This window comes from Anabrus simplex, chromosome 1 (assembly GCF_040414725.1).
Source record: "Anabrus simplex isolate iqAnaSimp1 chromosome 1, ASM4041472v1, whole genome shotgun sequence".
Lineage (NCBI taxonomy): Eukaryota > Metazoa > Arthropoda > Insecta > Orthoptera > Tettigoniidae > Anabrus > Anabrus simplex.
In genome coordinates, this window is record NC_090265.1 from 1055258262 (window position 1) to 1055278670 (window position 20409).

The 20409-nt window shown below is 38.3% G+C and overlaps 1 protein-coding gene across 2 annotated transcripts in view; it reads right to left on the reverse strand.

Annotated features, from left to right (window-relative positions):
* The window catches only part of Aduk (Another Drosophila Unc-51-like kinase), a 243655-nt gene that overhangs the window by 118941 nt on the left and 104305 nt on the right, over window positions 1-20409 (reverse strand). The window lies entirely within an intron of this gene.

A 20409-nucleotide genomic window follows, 5' to 3' on the forward strand; every position in this document is an offset into this window, starting at 1 on the left:
TTAAAAACTTTGTAAAGGCATATAGACCTGCACTATTGTGGTGGGCATTGGTTTGGTGTCTATCTTGACAATAATTCTTTCACTATGCTGGTCGTAGTAGCTTACCCGCTGCCCTATTTTCTTATTCATTATTAAACCAACTCCTGCATTTCCCCTGTTTGATTTTGTGTTGATAATCCAGTAGTCGCCTAACCAAAAATCTTGTTCTTCCTGCCAACGTACTTCACTTATACCAACTACATCTAACTTTAGCCTATCCATCTCCCTTTTCAGATTCTCTAACCTACCACAACGATTCAAACTTTTAACATTCCACGCTCCGACTCGCAGAATGTCAGTATCCATCTTCCTGACGATCGCCTCCTCTCGTGTAGTCCCCACCCGGAGATCCGAATGGAGGACTAGTTTACCTCCGGAATATTTTACCCGGGAGGAAGCCATCATCAGTACATCATTCATACAGAGAGAGCTGCATGTCCTCGGGAGGTAGTTACGGCTGTAGTTTCCCGTTGCTTTCAGCCGTGTAGCAGTATCAACACAGCCAAGCCATGTTGAGTATTATTACAAGGCCGTATCAGTCAATCATCTAGACTGCCGCCCTTGCAACTACTGAAAGGCTGCTACCCGCCTTTCGATGAACCATTCCTTAGTCTGGTCTCTCAACAGATACCCATCCGATATGGTTGCACCTGCGGCTCGGCTATCTGCATCATTGGGACACGCAAGCCTCCCCACCGCGGCAAGGTCACATGGTTCGCAGAGGAGGGAAGCTGTGATAAAGAGGTAAAAATACGTATTGTCTTAGGTCGTGCTGCAATGGTTAAACTTATAAGATCTGGCAGAACCGGGCAATATCAAAAGCCACGAAGATGCGCTTGGTAGAATCACTAGTGGTCTCCGTCTTTTTGTACGGCTGTGAGACCTGGACCGTGAATGCTAAAGACAAAAAATGCATTGATGCCTTTGAGATGTGGTGTTGGCGGAGAATGCTACGTGTACCCTGGACAGAAAGAAGAACTAATGTTTCCATTCTGGACAAACTCTGCATCAAGAAATGCCTATCTTCCCATGTGAGTGAGCGTTACCTCCAGTTCCTTGGACACATTCTAAGACGAGATGGAGAGAACTTGGAAAAGGTAATTTTACAAGGCAAAATTGAAGGCAGTAGACCACGAGGAAGAACAGCAAGCAGATGGATAGACCAGACAAAGAAGATCACTGGGCTACCACTTCAGATCATATTAACGAAATGTGAAAACCGCTCGGGATGAGACATCTTGTCAAGGTTGCAACACGGAAATGATGGAGTTATGAGGTCACGACGCTCAGTAATGAGCACAATGACTAATGATGATGATGATGATGATGATGATGATGTGTCATTGTTATCATAGGTAAATTTTAATACTTCTTTAATAGTCACTTCTTCTATCTGGACATTCTCCTTGTAACCAACATTTTTTACATACTGCTGACTGAATACTTCTGCCTTTTTTTAGATCCTCGCATACACCCTCCCTTTGTTCATTAATGAATGTCCTTCTTGGAACCTGTTTCTGCCTTAATGTACCTATACATACTCTTCCATTTATCACTAAAATTTGTATGACTGCCAATTATGTTTGCCATCATGTTATCCTTAGCTGACTTCTTTGCTAGATTCAATTTGCTAGTAAGTTCCTTCAATTTCTCCTTACTTCCGCAGCCACTTCTAACTTTATTTCTTTCCAACCTGTACCTTCTTCTTAGTCTCTTTATTCTCTGTTATAATATAGTGCATCTTTAACATTCCGTACCACCTTTAACTGCCTGCTGTCATTTCTTGATGGATACAGTACTTTTGCATCCATCTCTTGGCACAGGCCAGAGTAAAGTGTGGCTTCCACCGAAGTTCCAGTCAACATCCATGGCTGTGACAATATGGAAGCTGCTGGGGTATGGGTAGTGCTGAGTAATGACATTCAGAGCACAACTAGTGCATCTGAGTGTTATGAGAGGTGCTGCTCACAGGTCAGTCGTGCTGCAATAGTACTTTCTGACCCAGTGAGGAAAGCAATGGCAGACTACCTCACTCCTCATCTTGCCTAGTACGCCTCATTTTGGTGCTGCCATTGGTTTTTGGGGTTTCCTTATAACTGCATAACTTTTGGTGGTGCTACTTGAGGATCCAACCAGCCTCTAGGCTGTTGACCTGACAGACAGACACCACCTTTAAAGGTACATACCTATTTTCACATTCCTCAACAATTGTTTTAAACCCATCCCAGAGCCTGTTTATATTTTTATTTACCGTTTTCCACCGATCATATTTACTATTTAAAAACTCCCTCATGCCTGTTTTATCAGCCATATGGTACTGCCTAATAGTCCTAATTTTAATATCCCCCTTTTTTTTCACATTTATTTTTAACTACTGCAAAAATAGCTTCGTGATCACTAATACCATCTATCACTTACGTTTCTCTATTAGAGCTCTTCTGGTTTTTTCCAGCATCACATCCAGAATATTCTTCCCTCTTGTTGGTTCCATCACTTTCTGAAACAGCTCCCCTTCCCATATTAACTTATTTGCCATTTGTTGGTCATGCTTTCTGTCATTTGCATTACCTTCCCAACCAACATTTGGTAAATTGAGATCACCTGCTACTATCACGTTCCTTTCCATATCGTTTCCCACATAGCTGAATTAGCATCAGCGCTACCCTCTCCCGGTCTATACACTCCAAAGATATCAAGTTGCCGGTTATCTTTAGAGATGAGCCTTACACCTAGAATTTCCTGTTTGACAACTTTTTTGTAGCTTACAAATTCTTATTTCACTAGAATGAATACTCTCTCTCCTACCATTCCTATCCTATCCTATCTCCATGATACACACTCCAGTTCCGTCAGAAAATTTCTGCATCCATTATATCATTTCTCAGCCATGATTCAACTCCTATTACAATTTCTGGTAAGTATACATCTATTAAATTACTTAATTTGATTCCTTTCTTTACAATACTTCTACAGTCGAGCACTAACTTTTTTATGTCATTCCTACTTGAGCTACAGTTCCCTGTACTCTTATCACCGCTTCCTAGGCCACCCCATTTCCCTGAATGTACCTCCCTATAACCCTTCTAAACAAATTTCCTAACTTATATGGACCACTGCGGTTTAAGTGAAAGCCATCTGAGCGTATCTCCTACACACCCATTAGGATCTATAAATCTCACTCCAAGTTTCCCCACATACCCACTCCATAGTTTCATTTAAATCCCCAATCACTTTCCAGTCAGTATCCCTCCTACAGAGTATTCCACTGATCAGAATCTCCGCTTCTTTAAATTTCACCTGTGCTGCATTTACCAGATCCCACACATCCCCAATTATATTGGTATTTGTACCTGCTTGTCTTACGTTGTTAGTACCAACGTGTAACACTACCACCTTCAATTTTCCCTCCTCCTTCTCTTCTACTTTCCTCAACATCTGTCTCAACCTAATTCCTGGATAACACATGTCTAACAATGGAATCCCCCATGACCAGAGCCTCAACCCTACCCACCTCATTTGATCCCCTACTATCCTGGTCAGTCCTATCTTTCCTGACAGCTGCAGAAGCTACTTCCTCCTTCCTTTTCTCCCTTGCATGACCCTGTTCCACCTGTCTTTTCTTATCCACTACTCCACATTTCCCTTTCCAACCTTTTCCCTTCATCTTACTTCCACATTTCTCAGCAACAGTTCCCTGTTACTCATCTTCCTTTGGTTGTTCTACCTGCAGTAACTTGTACCAATTTCTCACAGACACCTGTCCTGAATTCTGATCCTGAATAGACCCCTTAGCTTGCAATCTCTTTCCCCTCAAAACATTAGACCACCTGTCTTCTACAATTCCCCCTTTCCTTCCCATCCATTTTTTACACCTACTGTACCCTGTAGATTTTTTTAGGGAGGCCTACTTTCCTTCCTGTCCTCTGAGAGAATCCTAATTATCTCCATCAAACTGTTCAACTCTTCTCTCATACTCTTTAATGCCTGGTCACACCCATATTTCCTACACTTGCACTCCTTAGCCAAACTTTACGGAATAATGAAAAGAAAAAGAAAATAATTTATTCTGTGCAAAATAAAAATGAAAGGAAATAAATATTGTCTAGGATAGTTCACAAAGATCACACGATAATAAGGTAATTAATCTAGGCTACTTCTATACTACAATGTTACTTAGTTGTAGGAATTTTTTTTCCTATAACACCCTAACAGAATGAAAATTGCTGTTAATTACAGAAAACCAAAAGTAATACACAAGAATTTCACAATTCTAAACTGCAGTTAAGTCTACCCCAATTACTACAACAGAATTCTAGTAAGAGAGTTACTACAGATACCACAAGTACTACACATACTACACTACACAAATATTTCACAGTAATAAAATAAACACACTAATTTCTAATAAGATACTATACTACACTTCAATAATTTCAAACTATGTTCAGACATATCCTAATTACAACCGGTTATTACTAAGCACAGACAGAAATGGAAATTATAATTAAAGTTTGCAATTCACATCACTACTCAAAATAATAGAATAAGCACTCTAATCTATATTTATAAAATAAGAGTTTTGTCTGTACATTGTTCAGAATTTGAAAAGAATTGTATTTATGTATCGATCATGTCAACAGTAACAAGGAAATGCACTTTTTACTTTCCGAAATTTCTGTCTGTCTGTCCTGTCTGTCTGTCTGTCTATATGTACATGCATCACGAGAAAACAGCTACAGAGAATTTAATGAAAATCGGTATGCAGAGTCGGGGGATGAGCCACTACAATCTAGGCTATAAATCATTTTAATCACACTGAGTGAAATGGTAGTTTAGGGGAAGGCCTAAAATTGAATTCTCAAATATTTATATTATTAGTGGTGCTATCGATAAATACTACATAACTGAAGTTATAAAGAATTAAATATCCAATCATTTATGTCTTATACATTTTTACTGTACCGGCTATGAACACAGATATTCATGAATTTGTATTTTTGTCGCTAAATCCAATTAATTCAACGCCGAGCCACAAGAAAATGGGCTAACAGAATTTAATGAAAATCAGTATATAGACTCGGGAAATAAGAAACTACAGTCAAAGCTATAAACTATTTTATTCACCCTGGATGAAATTGTAGTTTAGGGGAAGGCGCCTAAAATTTAATTTTTAAATACCTATGTTATTGGTCCTATCAAAAAGTACTACATAACAAAAGTTATAGAGAATACAATTTCTGTTCATTTAAGCTTTATTCAGTTTTACCGTACCGACTATGATAAGAGTGGTATTTCAGAGTCGGAAGAAAACTAATAAATGCGAAGGCCTACAATATCAAAAGTGCATAAGATATATCAACAATAACATTACATTGACCATTGTTTGTTGTGAAGTTTTTGTCTCTTATGCTGCCACTCAACTACGATAGATGGGATTACTGCTGCGTACCAATTATAACAGCCTGACTGAATATTGGCGGGAAATAACTGGGGAGTGAAAAAACTTTCTTCTTTAACATGCCATTCCTCTGATTCGTACATTTTCTGATACTGCTGGTATGTAACACACCGGTTCATCAGTATTCCAGCTACTCGATCCCTACTCTGATGCGCTGTTTTGAATGAGCAGTGTGCTCACTTACGGCGGTAGCTCACTTAGTGGTAGTGGTATGACCTGGTCTAGAATGACAATTTAGGCCTATTCCAAACTATAGTACCACAAATCACTAATAAACTCAAAATTTGACCCTGAAAAGAACCGTTTCTTAAGAAGAGTTTCTTCCTCTTCACTTTTATTAAATTCTACATTCATTTCATTCTAAATTAGCAGTGAAGAGGGGGTTTCTCCTTTGGCTTGGAGGAAAAATTTGTCTCCAGGTCAGACAGATTTTCCTCGCCGCCAGTGTAGTGAATCGAGATTTCACGACTCATTGGGTACTCCCAGGAAACAGATCAGTAAAAGGGCATATGTTTTGCCCTGGGACTCTCCACTATTCGACACTCCACCAACCCCCCACCCCCACCCGCCTTCCCGCCGAAAAAAGACGGAGAGTGTTCACGCATCACGGCTGAGTGAGGGTTGGTCGTCCAGCTCTGGAACTTTGGATTGTTAGATCGACAGCATAGTACTGTTACATGTTATAAACCTCATTTTAGGTCCGTATTGAAAGTATAACAGTTCAACAATAATAAAGGTGTTTTAATTTGTTCCACCTATTTAATACTTATATTTTCACTTATAGTGGTTACATAATTAGTTTCTTAGTTACATGGGACATGTTTCGCCCTCAATAAAGGGCATCTTCAGCCTAAATACAATCATGAAAAATACAACTAAATTGAAAGTGGAAGTTAAAAGTTTAGTTAGTTATTAAAATTCGGAACATAAAAATGTGAAAAGTGATAAAATATAAAGATGCTAATGGAAAACTGTCTTATGATTAAATTATAATCTTGTCGGAGACTAAAACTTCTTCTATTAAAATTCTAATTAAAACAGTTCATATAAAATATTAGTGGAAAATCAAAGTGGTAATAATATAAAGCCAACGACATGAGGGCGTGAACACAAGCATAAACTTGATTGTCATGAATACAATCTTTCCAAGGCCGCTGATGAAATTCGTCAGCAAGTGAATCAGAAGCATCCGTTGAAAAATTGTAATTGGCCGTAAGCACTGGTAGGTAATAAAATGGCTGAAACACTTGCCAGAAAATGTCAGTAGATGCAGAAATAATGTTTTCTGTAAGAGAAGGAAAAGAAGAAATAAGAAATTGAACGTAAGGAGAGAATTCGGTTTACATAAAATTGAAACAGATGAGGACTTACATGTAAGTGGAAGTTGTTATTTGTTATCTACTGTTGAGTTGGTTGCTGCCCATCTGTTGGCTCTGAGTCTGGTGTTGTAACTGTGCTGCAGAGGCGGCAGTGAACTCCTTCCTTCTCTTACAGAAAACATTATTTCTGCATCTACTGACATTTTCTGGCAAGTGTTTCAGCCATTTTATTACCTACCGGTGCTTACGGCCAATTACAATTTTTCAACAGATGCTTCTGCCTCACTTGCTGACAAATTTCATCAGCGGCCTTGGAAAGATTGTATTCATGACAATCAAGTTTATGCTTGTGTTCACGCCCTCATGTCGTTGGCTTTATATTATTACCACTTTGATTTTCCACTAATATTTTATATGAACTGTTTTAATTAGAATTTTAATAGAAGAAGTTTTAGTCTCCGACAAGATTATAATTTAATCATAAGACAGTTTTCCATTAGCATCTTTATATTTTATCACTTTTCACTTTTTTATGTTCCGAATTTTAATAACTAACTAAACTTTTAACTTCCACTTTCAATTTAGTTGCATTTTTCATGATTGTATTTAGGCTGAAGATGCCCTTTATTGAGGGCGAAACATGTCCCATGTAACTAAGAAACTAATTACGTAACCACTATAAGTGAAAATATAAGTATTGAATAGGTGGAACAAATTAAAACACCTTTATTATTGTTAGCATAGTACTGTTCGTTAAAAGTGAGAAAATGTGTGGTTTTTCGTTTGATCGAGTATTTCATATGAAAGCATTGCTTTTAATCACGCCATTCCTACTGATGTCATTGTAATGACGTATGTTCATTTCCGTTGGGAAAACCACTAAGACCGTCTTTCTGAGGATGCCAAAGGCAGGTGGACAGCGAGTGTCTGCCATTATAATAAAAACTCCCCAACCTGATTATGACTGATGGTAGGCAAGCGGGCCTACCATTACAATGAAAATCCCCTAACCCAGTCTTCATAATATGAGAAAAGACGTTTGGCGACTCCTCCGTCGCGTTTCTAGGGTAATGTTAAGAGCTATGCAATTTAATACAATCTTGCTCACAACGTGTACACTACCTAACCTAGAATTCTGTATACAGTGTAGAAATCCGTAGCGAAGCACGGGTACATCAGCTAGTTTCTAATAAGTTACTACAATACACTACAATAATAACTACATTCAGATGTATCCTAATTACAATAGATTATTACTAAGCACAAACAGAAATGAAAATTGCAATTAGGCCTAAAGTTTGAAATTCGCAAGAACTACTCAAGGATTACCAACAAAGTTACATGAGTAGACAGATTATTATTAGTACTACTATATCCTACTATACTCTAATAGAAGTGAAACTTGCCGTTTGGTTCAATATTAAAGTATCGAAAGGGTTACCGTACACAAAGATACACACGAATATAACAGGGAAGATACTATCTAATATACCGTATCTACATTACAATTCTCAATTGAAATGTGGTTATGTGATTATTACAGCTGGTGGCTTACTATTATTTTCCCTACTCCAAGGGACAGAGAATAGAAGTGTCCTTAAATGCTGAAAAGTACAAGGTTGTCTACAATAATTTCTCAAAAATACTTCTGTCAAAACTATGCTAGGGAATATTGAAATATAGGAAATATTTGAAGCAAAAAAAAAAATTTTAAACCAGACGATAGAATAAGGATTTAACTTTTCAATTGGTAGTATAGCATGACATCTACAATATTATTCCTCTTTGCATCTATTCAATGAGATGACAGCTTTCTGTTACTAACTGGAATGAAAAATAATTCAATCTGCATGCATCCACAATTCCTACAGTTTATTTTTCCTAATACATATAAAAATAAAATCAAACAAAATTTCAAAATAAGTGAGACATACATATCTACTAAACTGAAAATGGATGCAAGTCAATTTCAAAAACTTACAAAATTTCAGCAAGCTAAGCTTGAACACATATCGAAAGAAAGAGGAAGAAAGTTACTCGGAGCAACACAATCAACAAACAGAAGTGACAACAAATCCAGGAGGTATGGTGAATATTGCACTTCTCACAAATTTTGAGTCTTCTGATCCCAAGAAGTAATAATTTTGAAATTACAAACAACATTTCAAAAATTATTTAGAAAGGAAGAATGTTTTTAAGAATAAAGATCAGTGTAACAAATTATTGCTGAATTCAATTGGACAAAAAAATCTCAACACAATCATAGCCCTGGCAGCACCAAAAACATCTAAAGAATTACGGTATGATGGACTCATAGCACTTCTCGAAAAGCATCTTGCGCCAAAGAAAATTATCTCATGGCACAACATTTTTTGTTTGTATTATCCAGTACTATCCAGTTTCGACTAAGTTAATTTTATATCTGCTAAGTTCTTCAGTCTGCAAAACTAATTTTGAGTAATAAATTTATAAACTATCTGAAAAAGAAAACATACAGTTTTTCCTGTCATATTTCATTCCAGCAACACTCTCCAGTATCATTTCATTTCATCTGTCATTCATTAATCATTGCCCCAGAGGTGTGCGACAGGCTTCGGCAGCCGGCACAATTCCCGTCCTCGCCGCTAGAGGGGGCTTCATTCATTCCATTCTTGACCCAGTCGAATGACTGGAAACAGACTGTGGATTTTCATTCTTCTTCTTCTTCTTACTTGATGAAGCATTATCTGATCCCGTTATGATTAAGATGGGAGTCCCATAGGGCAGTTTTATTGGACCTTTATGTTTTCTTATATATATGGCTATGAATGGTGTGAAAATGTTCCTCATAGGGTCCGTTGGTGCATGCATTTCAGTGGGCTTGGCAGACTGATATGTAATAGCAACTTCTCGCTCGGTGAGGAAAGCAACGGGAAACTACCCCACTCCTCATTTCCCTAGTACGCCTCTTCAGTGATGCCTAGGCCATCTATGACAGCTGATGGCAGAGCTGTTGAGGATCCAACCAGCCTTAGGGCTGATGACTGAACATACATATATATATATATATATATATATATATATATATATACAGTATATACAGTTAATGATATAAGTAAAGAACTGGAGCCACAGATAAGGCTATTTGTGGATGATATTATACTGTATAGAGTAGTAAATGAGTTGCAGGACTATGAGTGAGAGCAGGGGGACATAAACAATGTTGTGAGATAGACAGCAGACAATGATATGAGTATAAGTAGGATGAAAAGTCAAGCTGTAAGTTTCATCAAGAGGAGAAATCCTTTCAGTTTTAATTATTGTGTTGATGGGGTGACAGTACCTCATGGGAAACACTGTAAGTACCTAAGTGTTAATATAAGGAATGATCTTCATTGGGGAAATCATATTAACAAGGTTGTTAACAAAGGTTACAGATCTCTTCCCATGGTTATGAGAGTATTTATGGGGTTGTAGTAAGGATGTAAAGGAGAGGCCGTATAAGTCTCAGATAAGACCATAGTTAGAGTATGGCTCCAGTGTATGGGACCCTCCCCCGGACTACTTGATACGAGAAATGGAAAAAATTCAAAGGAAAGCAGCACGGTTTGTTCTGGGCGATTCCTGACAAAGGAGTAGTGCTGCAAGAATGTTGCAAACTTTGGGCTGGGAAGGCCTGGGAGTAAGGAGAAGAGATGCTCGACTATGTGATATGTTTTGAGGTGTCAGTGAAGAGTTGGTGTGGAATGACATTAGTAATGATTAGGGTACGTCCAATATGCGCGCTGGTTGTCTGAGTCAGACAGTCGGCGCTGACTGACTACGAACGGCAGGTGGGATGTGGCCATTATGAAAGCTGGTTGTCAGTGCAGACAGAGCTGCCACAAAAGAAAAGACATGAGATACAACTGATCAAGTGATCAGTGTAGCATGGAACTAACAAGAGAACAGGCTGCAGCTCTACTGCTGCTAAGTGACTATGTTAAAACCAAGTTAAAACGAATGAGAAGTGATATATATCGAATTAATGAATTAAGATCTATTTACGGGGAGTACAAACACCTTTTTCCATGGTTAATTGCCGACGAAAACAGATTTTTCGAATATTTCAGAATGAGTATGGATACGTTTTATTTTATTTTGTTAAAAATTGAGCACATGCGATGTTCCTATTAGAAAAATCTTTAATTCGCTTATCCCATATCGGAGAATTAAGTTGAAGTTTTGAAATCAAATCCTCAATATCCATCGTTAACAAAAAGGTCAAGCACACTCAACACCAAAATCAACAGCCTGCGCGGCAGGTTGTCTGAAACCAGAATGAACTAATCATTCCAGTAAACATCTGAGTCAGACTACCAGTGTGCAGGCTACCTGCACGCAGGTGCATTATGGCCAGTCCCGCTTAGCAACAAAGGATATACTTATGCCAACTCGGCGCCGACTGTCTGACTCAGAAAACCAGCGTGCATCTTGGACGTACCCTTACACATGAGTGGAGCTTTTAAAAGTAAGAAAGATCATTGTATGAAGATAAAGTTGGAATTCAAGAGGACATCATCATCATCATCATCAGTTTTCCACTCCAGTTGCCCGGGTGTGGTTTACGAGCACTCTCCACTGCTGTCCATGTACCACTCTTCTCTCAAGACAACATCCCAGCTGACTCCTCTTGTTCCTATGTCCTCTTTCACTTGGTCCAGGCATCTCTTCCTAGGTCTTCCTACCGGTCGTTTTCCGGCCACGACTGTGTGTAGCCATTGTTTTGCTGTCCTTCCATCGTCCAATCATTTGACATGGCCAAACCATTTCAAACGGGCCCTTGTCACTTTTTCATTCAGGGATGGGTACACACCAGCTTCCTCCCTTATTCTTTCATTCCTTACCCTGTCCCTTTTTGTCTTCTGTACCATAGTATATAGGAACTTCATTTCTGCGGCTTGTAGTTTGCTATCCACTTGTTGGGTTGTTGTGCAGGTTTCTAGGCCATATGTTAGTATGGGGGTGAAGTATGATTGGAATAGAATCTGCTTTGATCTTAAGGGAACTTGTTCGTTCCAGAGGAGGTTCCAAACTTGATGGTAAAACTGAGCTGATTTTTGAATGCGGTTGTTAATCTCATGCTGTATTCTGCTATCACTTGAAATGATGCACCCAAGATATTTATATTGGTCGACTGTTTCCAGCTGTGTACCTTCCAGCATTATTTTTCCTTTCTTCTTCTGCCTGTTGACAGACATAGTAACAGTTTTCGATTTATTTATTGTTAATCCGTGTGCTTTCAAATGTTCATTCCAGGTGTTCAGCCTCTCTTGGACTTCCTTCTCTGTATTTCCCCAAATTACTACATCATCTGCAAATGCACTGATGTCCATATTGTTCTTCTGCTTAATTTCTTTCATGACTCCATCCATGACAGTGATAAAAAGTAAGGGTGAAAGGGTACTACCTTGTTGCACCCCTTTAGTGATTTGGAACCAATCGGAATTACCGTTCCCTATTGGGGAAAATATTCATTTATAGAATGAGGAGTACGGGATCGGAATAAATTATCGAGGGAAATATTCGATAAATTTCTAAGTTCTTTGAAAATCGTTAAGTAAAGAATGTGCCACCTGAGCAACAGCCCTAAATGCAGATCATTAATGACTGATTGATTGATTGATTGATTGATTGATTGATTGATTGATTGATTGATTGATACTACTACCACTACTACTACTACTGGATAAACTCTGATTTTTGCTGGTGATATTGTTATTGTCTGAATCTGAAGAAGACCTGGAGAAATTGCTTAATGGTATGGACACAGCCTTTGAGAAGTTGTACAAGATGAAAATAAATAAATAAATACAAAACATTAGTAATGGAGTGCAGTCAAATGAAATCATATGATGCAGGAAATATTAAATTAGGAAATGAAATCTTAAATGAAGTAGATTAATATTGTTACTTTGGTGGTAGAATAACTAATGATGGCAGAAGTAAGGGGGACATAAAATTCAGGCTAGGACAAGCAAGGAAGGTCTTTCTTAAGAAAAAAAATTTGCTCACTTCAAACATTACATAGGAATTAGAAACAGTTTTTGTAGACTTCTGTCTGGAGCGTGGCATTGTATGGAAGTGAAACATGGACAATAATGAGCTCAGATAGAAAGAGAATAGAAGCTTTCGAAATGCGGTGTTACAAAAGAATGCTGAAGGTGAGATGGATAGATCAAATCACAAAAGAAGAGATACTGAATCAAATTGGTGAGAGGAGAACAATTTGGTGAAATTTGACCCAAAAGAAGAGACAGAATGATAGAATACATGTAAGACACCCAGGACTTGTTCGGTTACTTTTTGAAGGAAATGCAGGCAGGAAAAACGGCACTGGTAGACCAAGGTAATAACATGACAAACAGATTAGAATCGATGTAGGATGTAGTAATTCCGTATAAATGAAAAGGTTAGCACAGGATAGGGTGGCATGAAGAGCAGCATCAAATGAGTCTATGGACTGGTATCTCAAACAACAACATACTGAGAGAGAGAGAGAGAGAGAGAGAGAGAGAGAGAGAGAGAGAGCTATATATATCTTCTTTTCTCCTTTTGTGTCTCTTGTATGTTCCTAATTAATCTTTTACCACCCGTATTTATCGTATGTTAAGACTTGGGAGTAAGGAGACAAGCTGCTCAACTAAGCGATATGTTAAAATATTCAAAGCGATATGTTCCAAACTTTCAGTGGAGAAATGGTGTGGGATGACATTAGCAGACAAATAAGATAGAGAAGGAAAGATCATAATAAAGTTGGAATTCAAGATGACAAATTAGGGAAAATATTCATTTACAGGATGTGAAATAACGGATTGGAATAACTTATCAACGTAAATGTTCGATGAAATTCCAAATTCTTTGAAAACATTTATATAAAGAGTAGGTAAACAACTGATAAAATAATCTGTCACCTGGGCGACTGCCCTAAAAGTAGATAATTGATGACTGAACCTCCTTCAATTCAAGTCATCATCATCAGTTTTCCACTCCAGTTGCCCGGGTGTGGTTTATGAGCTCTCTCCACTTCTGTCTGTCCATGTACCACTCTTCTCTCAAGACGACATCCCAGCTGACTCCTCTTGTTCCTATGTCCTCTTTCACTTGGTCCAGCCATCTCTTCCTAGGTCTTCCTAGCGGTCGTTTTCCAGCCACGACTGTGTGTAGCCATTGTTTTGCTGTCGTACAGTATTTTACCTAATAAATTGTGTGCAATGGGAGGACTGTACCATTTGCAGCCACTGCTATCGTTACACTGATGCTGGACTTGAACTATCCACTATCCTTTCAGGATGTCTTGTATCTCGCTTCACTATTACATTTACTTGCTTTAGATCATCGCAAAAGTTGATCTTATCATATTTTACTATGTTAGTGGGGGAACACTATTCAAGGTGAGTTCAAGGTTCTTAAAATAACCCCTCACTGTTGCTTGGGTAACAGCTGCCCTTGCCATCTTTATATTTTATTTACTCTAACAGTTTGTTCCTTATTTCTCTCAAAGAATCTTTTTACTCACTTAAGATCAGGTTGGTTGTCACAAAATCGTTTTTTCAATCCCCCCTACTCTGTTATGAAATGGATATCCCTAATCATTATTATTGCTCAGAGTAAATTTCCCACTTCAAATAACACACGACTCCTTCAACAGATTATTTTTCTCAGTATTGTTTAAAGCTGTCTGGCTGCCTATTTTATGTTTGTACTTATTCTTCAGTTTGCCATTTAGTCATATAAGAAACTGTATATTGTTCTGATGCTTAGTGAATATTCAACATTCCTGACTTGCGAGCCTTTACAGCATTAAGAAGATATCCTGGATTGTAGCTGGATTTTCAGCCTGGTTCTAAAACTTCCTTATATATTTGCATGATCAGATTCACCTACAAAATTAGCATTAAGAAGATATCCTGTATTGTAGCTGGATTTTCAGCTTGGTTCTAAAACTTCCTTATATATTTGCATGATCAGATTCACCTACAAAATTGTAATATTATAATGAGGTATGCATAGTGTCAAGCTGGTATTAACTATGGTCAAGCAAATGAACAGCTGTACTTACGATGTCATATGAGAGTAAAGATATCATACCTTACCAATTATTCAGCTGAAGTACTTAACGCCAAATGAAGTTATCTGACTAAAGTCCTTATTTCACGAGTGCCCACTTAAAACACATCTGCTGACAATGACATTTGTTGGTACCACACTTATAACATACCATTATTATAGACAAATTAGTCAAGGATTAACAAGAATGAACAGCTGAGGGATTCTTGTTATGATGCCTCATGCACATTTCCTAGTGCTGAAAAGCACTTAAATGATTGGATTCATATCAACCACCTGATTGGAATCACCTCATTTTATGGGGGTTGCCGTTGCTACATGTCCATAAGTTTAACCTCATATTACCTAAACGTGACCCCTGGATGGTGCTAAGAGAGCAACAACATGGGCTGTTGGACCCAAAGCTCTGCTTTGTGGATATCCCAGCAATTCAGAGGATTCATCAACTCAATATGAGAAAAATGATTAAAATCGTAAATGGCTCTTTTCAGAGCCCCACTGTAAATCATGATCCTACTCTAAACATTCTGCAGCTCAACATCGAAGGAGCAAGTTGACCAAAAAGTGACTATCTAACAAAAATATTGACTAACCATAAGGTGGATATTGTTCTTCTGCAAGAGACCCACTGTGAGAACCAGGACCAGCTTTATGCCAGATGTAGGATTCCCGGATACACTGCTTAATGCAACGTTTCATAAACAGTACAGAACAGCAACCTATATAAAAAATGATATAGAGGAAGCTGAAATAATAAGCACAAATACTGATAATAACATGTTTTGCTCTAAAACGAAGATAGCAAATACAGAAATTGTAAACATCTACAAACCACCTTGTCAACCTTGGAGCCTAAACGAGACCATCCTGAACATACAGCACTAAGCCTGCACTTGCCCTTCCAAACAGTCCCCTTCCCACATTGACAACGACATGTAATGATCCACCCAATCCCGCTCCCCCTCAGTATGCCCCCCTCCCTCCACCACATCCTTACAACGCGCGAAGTAGGAACTCTAGACAGACCAACGCTGCTAACACAACAAGATAGGTATACATACAGCATTTGAGTAAGTACCCACTTTACATAACACACAATACTGGACATTTACATACGTTTTAAACACACACGTCAAATACGCCTTTTTGTTCCTTTGCAGTTTAATGACACATTATTCATCGAGGTTCCTACATCTTCTAGAAGACTACACTTTTATGTGAAAATCAAGAATAACCTTCAAATACTGATATAATCTCTCCCCATAGCAGCTCCAACCAGTACCCTTTTGCAACGGTTATATCAGAGAGTATCTTAAACCAATCAACTTACTGAAGATACATCATAACATTCGCCTTTTCTTAACCTATCTTTTAATGTTGGAACGTATAATATAAACAAAATTCACCCTCTGACCTACGTTAGCAGCTACTGCAGCAAATATATGCTGACTTTCACAACAAGGAGAATCCATTTCAGTTCCAGACACACACCGTTTTTAGAACTTTATATCGATACAAATACTTTTTTAGACAAGATTTTAAATTAGTCTACAATAATTTTAACAAGTGCTTGTACTTCCCAATATCATATTTTTTAACCACTGTTCCATAAATTTTAATATCATAACAAATCTTAGCTCAATTCTTATAAACCATAAATGTTATCATCTTTTTAAAAGTTTGTTTTAAGATTAGTTAATATGCTGATGATGCCCAATAAGAAGGGCGAAACATGTCCATAATATTCCCATCTTTTATGTCTAATTAACCATATAACGTGGTACTGTATGTATTGAATAGGTTGAATAATAAATGTATACCTTTTGTAAATTAAGTGATACAGCACCAAGCCGTAATCCTTGGCGATTTTAACAGTAAGAACACTGAATGGGGCTATAACTATACCAACAAAGAGGGGCAAGATGTGTCTGAATGGGGTGATGCCGAAGGTCTTTATCTATTGTTTGATGCCAAAGAAAAGGGCTCCTTCCACTCTACCAGATGGAATAAGGACTATAACCCTCATCTGTATTTTGTATCAAAAGCTTCTCTTGGAAGACCTTTACACTGCACTAGGAAAATTCTGAACAACTTTCCTCGAAGCCAACACAGACCAGTGCTTGTCAAAATCGGCCTGGAAATACCTGTCGTCAGATCAGTCCCACTTCCTTGCTGGAATTTTTCCAAAGCCAACTGGTCTAAATTCACCAGCGAACTAGAACATAATGTACAATGGATTCCCCCTACAACAGGAAATTACGAGCGCTTTGTCAAACTAACATCCGTCATCGTGAAAAAACATATCCCAAGAGGAGACACAAAGGATTATATTCCTGGATGGAACCCAAAATGCAAAGAGTTATATGAGGAATATATGCTCAGTAGTGACCCTGAAACTGCAGATTAATTTATTCAGTCTCTAGACACATCTAGAAAAGAAAAATGGTTCAATCTCATGGAAAATACGAGTTTTCAACATTCCAGTCGAAAAGCATGGTCACTTCTAAGGAAACTTGGCAACAGCACTCCTAAATTCGGTCCCAAGAGCTCTAAGATAAAACCAAACGAGGTGGCAAACAGATTAGTTAGAATGACAAGAAAACCTGTCGGCACAAAGAAGAAAGAGTCAATCAAAAAGAGCTAAAATCGAGGATAACCCAGGCCAAAGCAGTCTCTCAGTTTTCCACTGATATCACAGCTGCTGAGATCTCAACTGCGCTAAAAGAAATAAAGCCTGGTAAAGCAGCCGGATTGGATGGAATATACCCAGAATTCGTTATACACTGTGGCCCCCGAACAATCGAGTGGCTTGCCAAATTTTACAGCAATATCTTACATGTTGGACAACTACCATCAATACTCAAAAGAACAAAAATAGTAGCAATCCTTAAACCAGGGAAAAGTGGAGACAGTGTAGAAGATTACAGGCCCATAGCCCTTTTAAGTATCTGCTACAAGCTACTGGAGAGAGTAATATACAACAGAATCTCAGCCAGAATTCTAGAGCACGTACCACTTGAACAAGCTGGCTTCAGACCAAGCTGCAGCTGTACCGATCAGGTGTTAGCCCTAACCACCCATATTGAGAGAGGATTTCAAGATTGAAAGAAGACCGTAGCAGTGTTCGTGGATCTGTCATCAGCTTATGACACAGTCTGGCGAAAAGAAATGATCCTCAAATTCCTGAAGGTAATCCCTTGTAAGACACTTGCCACCCTGCTGAATAATATGTTGGCTAATAGAATGATTGAAGTTCACCTACACGGCAACATAAGTAAAACTTACAAACTGAGTGACGAATTACCACAGGGATCGGTACTGGCCCCATTGCTCTTCAACATATATACAGCAGATCTACCTTCAACTAATGCCAGAAGTTTATATATGCTGATGACATTTGCTTGGCAGCCCAGTCTGGTGATTTTGCCGGAGTAGAATCGACACTCACTAAAGATCTCTGCAGAATTTATAATTATTTTAAAACCTGGCGACTGAAACCAAACATAACAAAACAGAGGTCAGCTGCTTTCATATGATCAATAAACAAGCCAATTATGTCCCTCAGGTTCAATTCAGAGGTCATATTCTGAAGTTCAATCCACATCCAAGATATCTGTGTGTTTCCTTGGATCGATCCTTGACTTACAGCGAACATGTACGCAAAACATCAGCCAAGATCAAAAGCTGGGGCCCATCTGCATCCACCCTCCGAACTATAACACTTGCGTTAGTATACCCAGTAGCCGAATACTGCTGCCCAGTATGGCTCAACAGTGCCCATACAAAGAACTCAGTTAAATCATACAATGAGGACTATATCAGGAACCATCCAATCCACACCTCTGGTTTGGTTACCAGTTCTTTCAAATATTCAGCCTCTTCATCTCTGAAGACAAATTGCACTGAAGAAAGAATGGCTTAAATGCTGTGATAACCCTCTCCTACCAATGCATCAAGACTGCTTACATGAAGATCTCAGGCTGAAAACTAGGAACCCTTCTTGGTTACTAGGAAAGAGGCTAGCCCAAGATGAATTTCATACTAACACTGCTTGACGCGATGGGTGGGCAGCTTCAAACCCTGACAGATTAGGTCTAATTTCGGACCCAGCTGTGCAACCTCCTGGTTTCAACTTATCCAGAAAAATTTGGTCATCACTTAATCGGATCAGAACTCAACATGGCAGATGGAACTTGTAACAAAAGTGGAAGATAATCAGTGACCCTTACTGCGACTGCTCTGATTTGCCTCAGACCGTTCAACATATCGTCACAGAGTGCCCACTCCGAAGATTCAGTGGGACAATAAAGGACATTCACGAGGACAGTGATGAAGCTGTGAGTTGGATAACAAAACTGGACATTCAGCTTTAGCAGCAATGCAGATAGTGATGAGCTCAAATGTATAAATATTGTTTGTTTTATTACGTACTTGTTCTGTGTATATAGATGAAACTTTTCTTTTTTTTTTTCCTGTAATTGTACATATTTGTAAATAACCAAATTGTAACAATGTATCCTCATGCCATACGATATATATATATATATATATATATATATATATATATATGGTACTTTCTGATTTCACTATATTTCATATACTTATGCCACTACCAGACTATTCATACAGATCATCTTCATTCACAATCTATATATTAACAATGTTTACTAAAACAACTCTGTCCAGTCCGTCCATCCATTCTCCTGGACCGATTTGCTTCATTTTTTGTTTTATTCTCTCCGGAATTACCTGCCAGCGAATCACCCATCCTTAATAGGTCTGCAAGTTCAGTCAACTTTGAGTATTCCTAAAATCAAATCACTAAATGACCACTCCAGTAATTGCAGGCGAAGACTTACCCTAGCCCGCTAGACATTCTTCACTTAGCGAGTTGCACACAGTTAAGGAGCAATATCTTTATGTAAAGATATCTGCAAAGCTAAACGATAAAAAAATGATTGTGACTATGGACAAGCTTGCATTTCAACCAAACTTGGTAGACATATGACTTAATACTATCTGGAGAGAAATACTGTGGGAGTAAGACACACGCCTAGGGTTGCAGTGGGGAGGGAGTTACATGTAAAAAAAAATATATATATATATATGACCTATATTCATGTTGAAACCATAGTTTTCAGGCCCGCTCAGATGAATAGTGACACTACGGATGACATTTAAGTCCAAGTTCAGCAACCGTCGGCATGGGGGATCAGAAGGGGTGAACAAGAAAAATGTCCAAAATGACCAAGATTATGTATGTATGTATGTATGTATGTATGTATGTATGTATGTATGTATGTATGTATGTATGTATGTTCCAGCACAGCTCTCGACCAAATTTGGTACACATATGATTTACTACCTTGAGAAAAATACTGTGGTGATAAGGTACCAATACGGATGGGTTTTGGGAGAAAGTGCTATGGAAAAAATCATCGAAAACTGTATTAGTTCATATAATAGAAATCAATCAAGGGATGTTCTACCATTCAACACTTTATA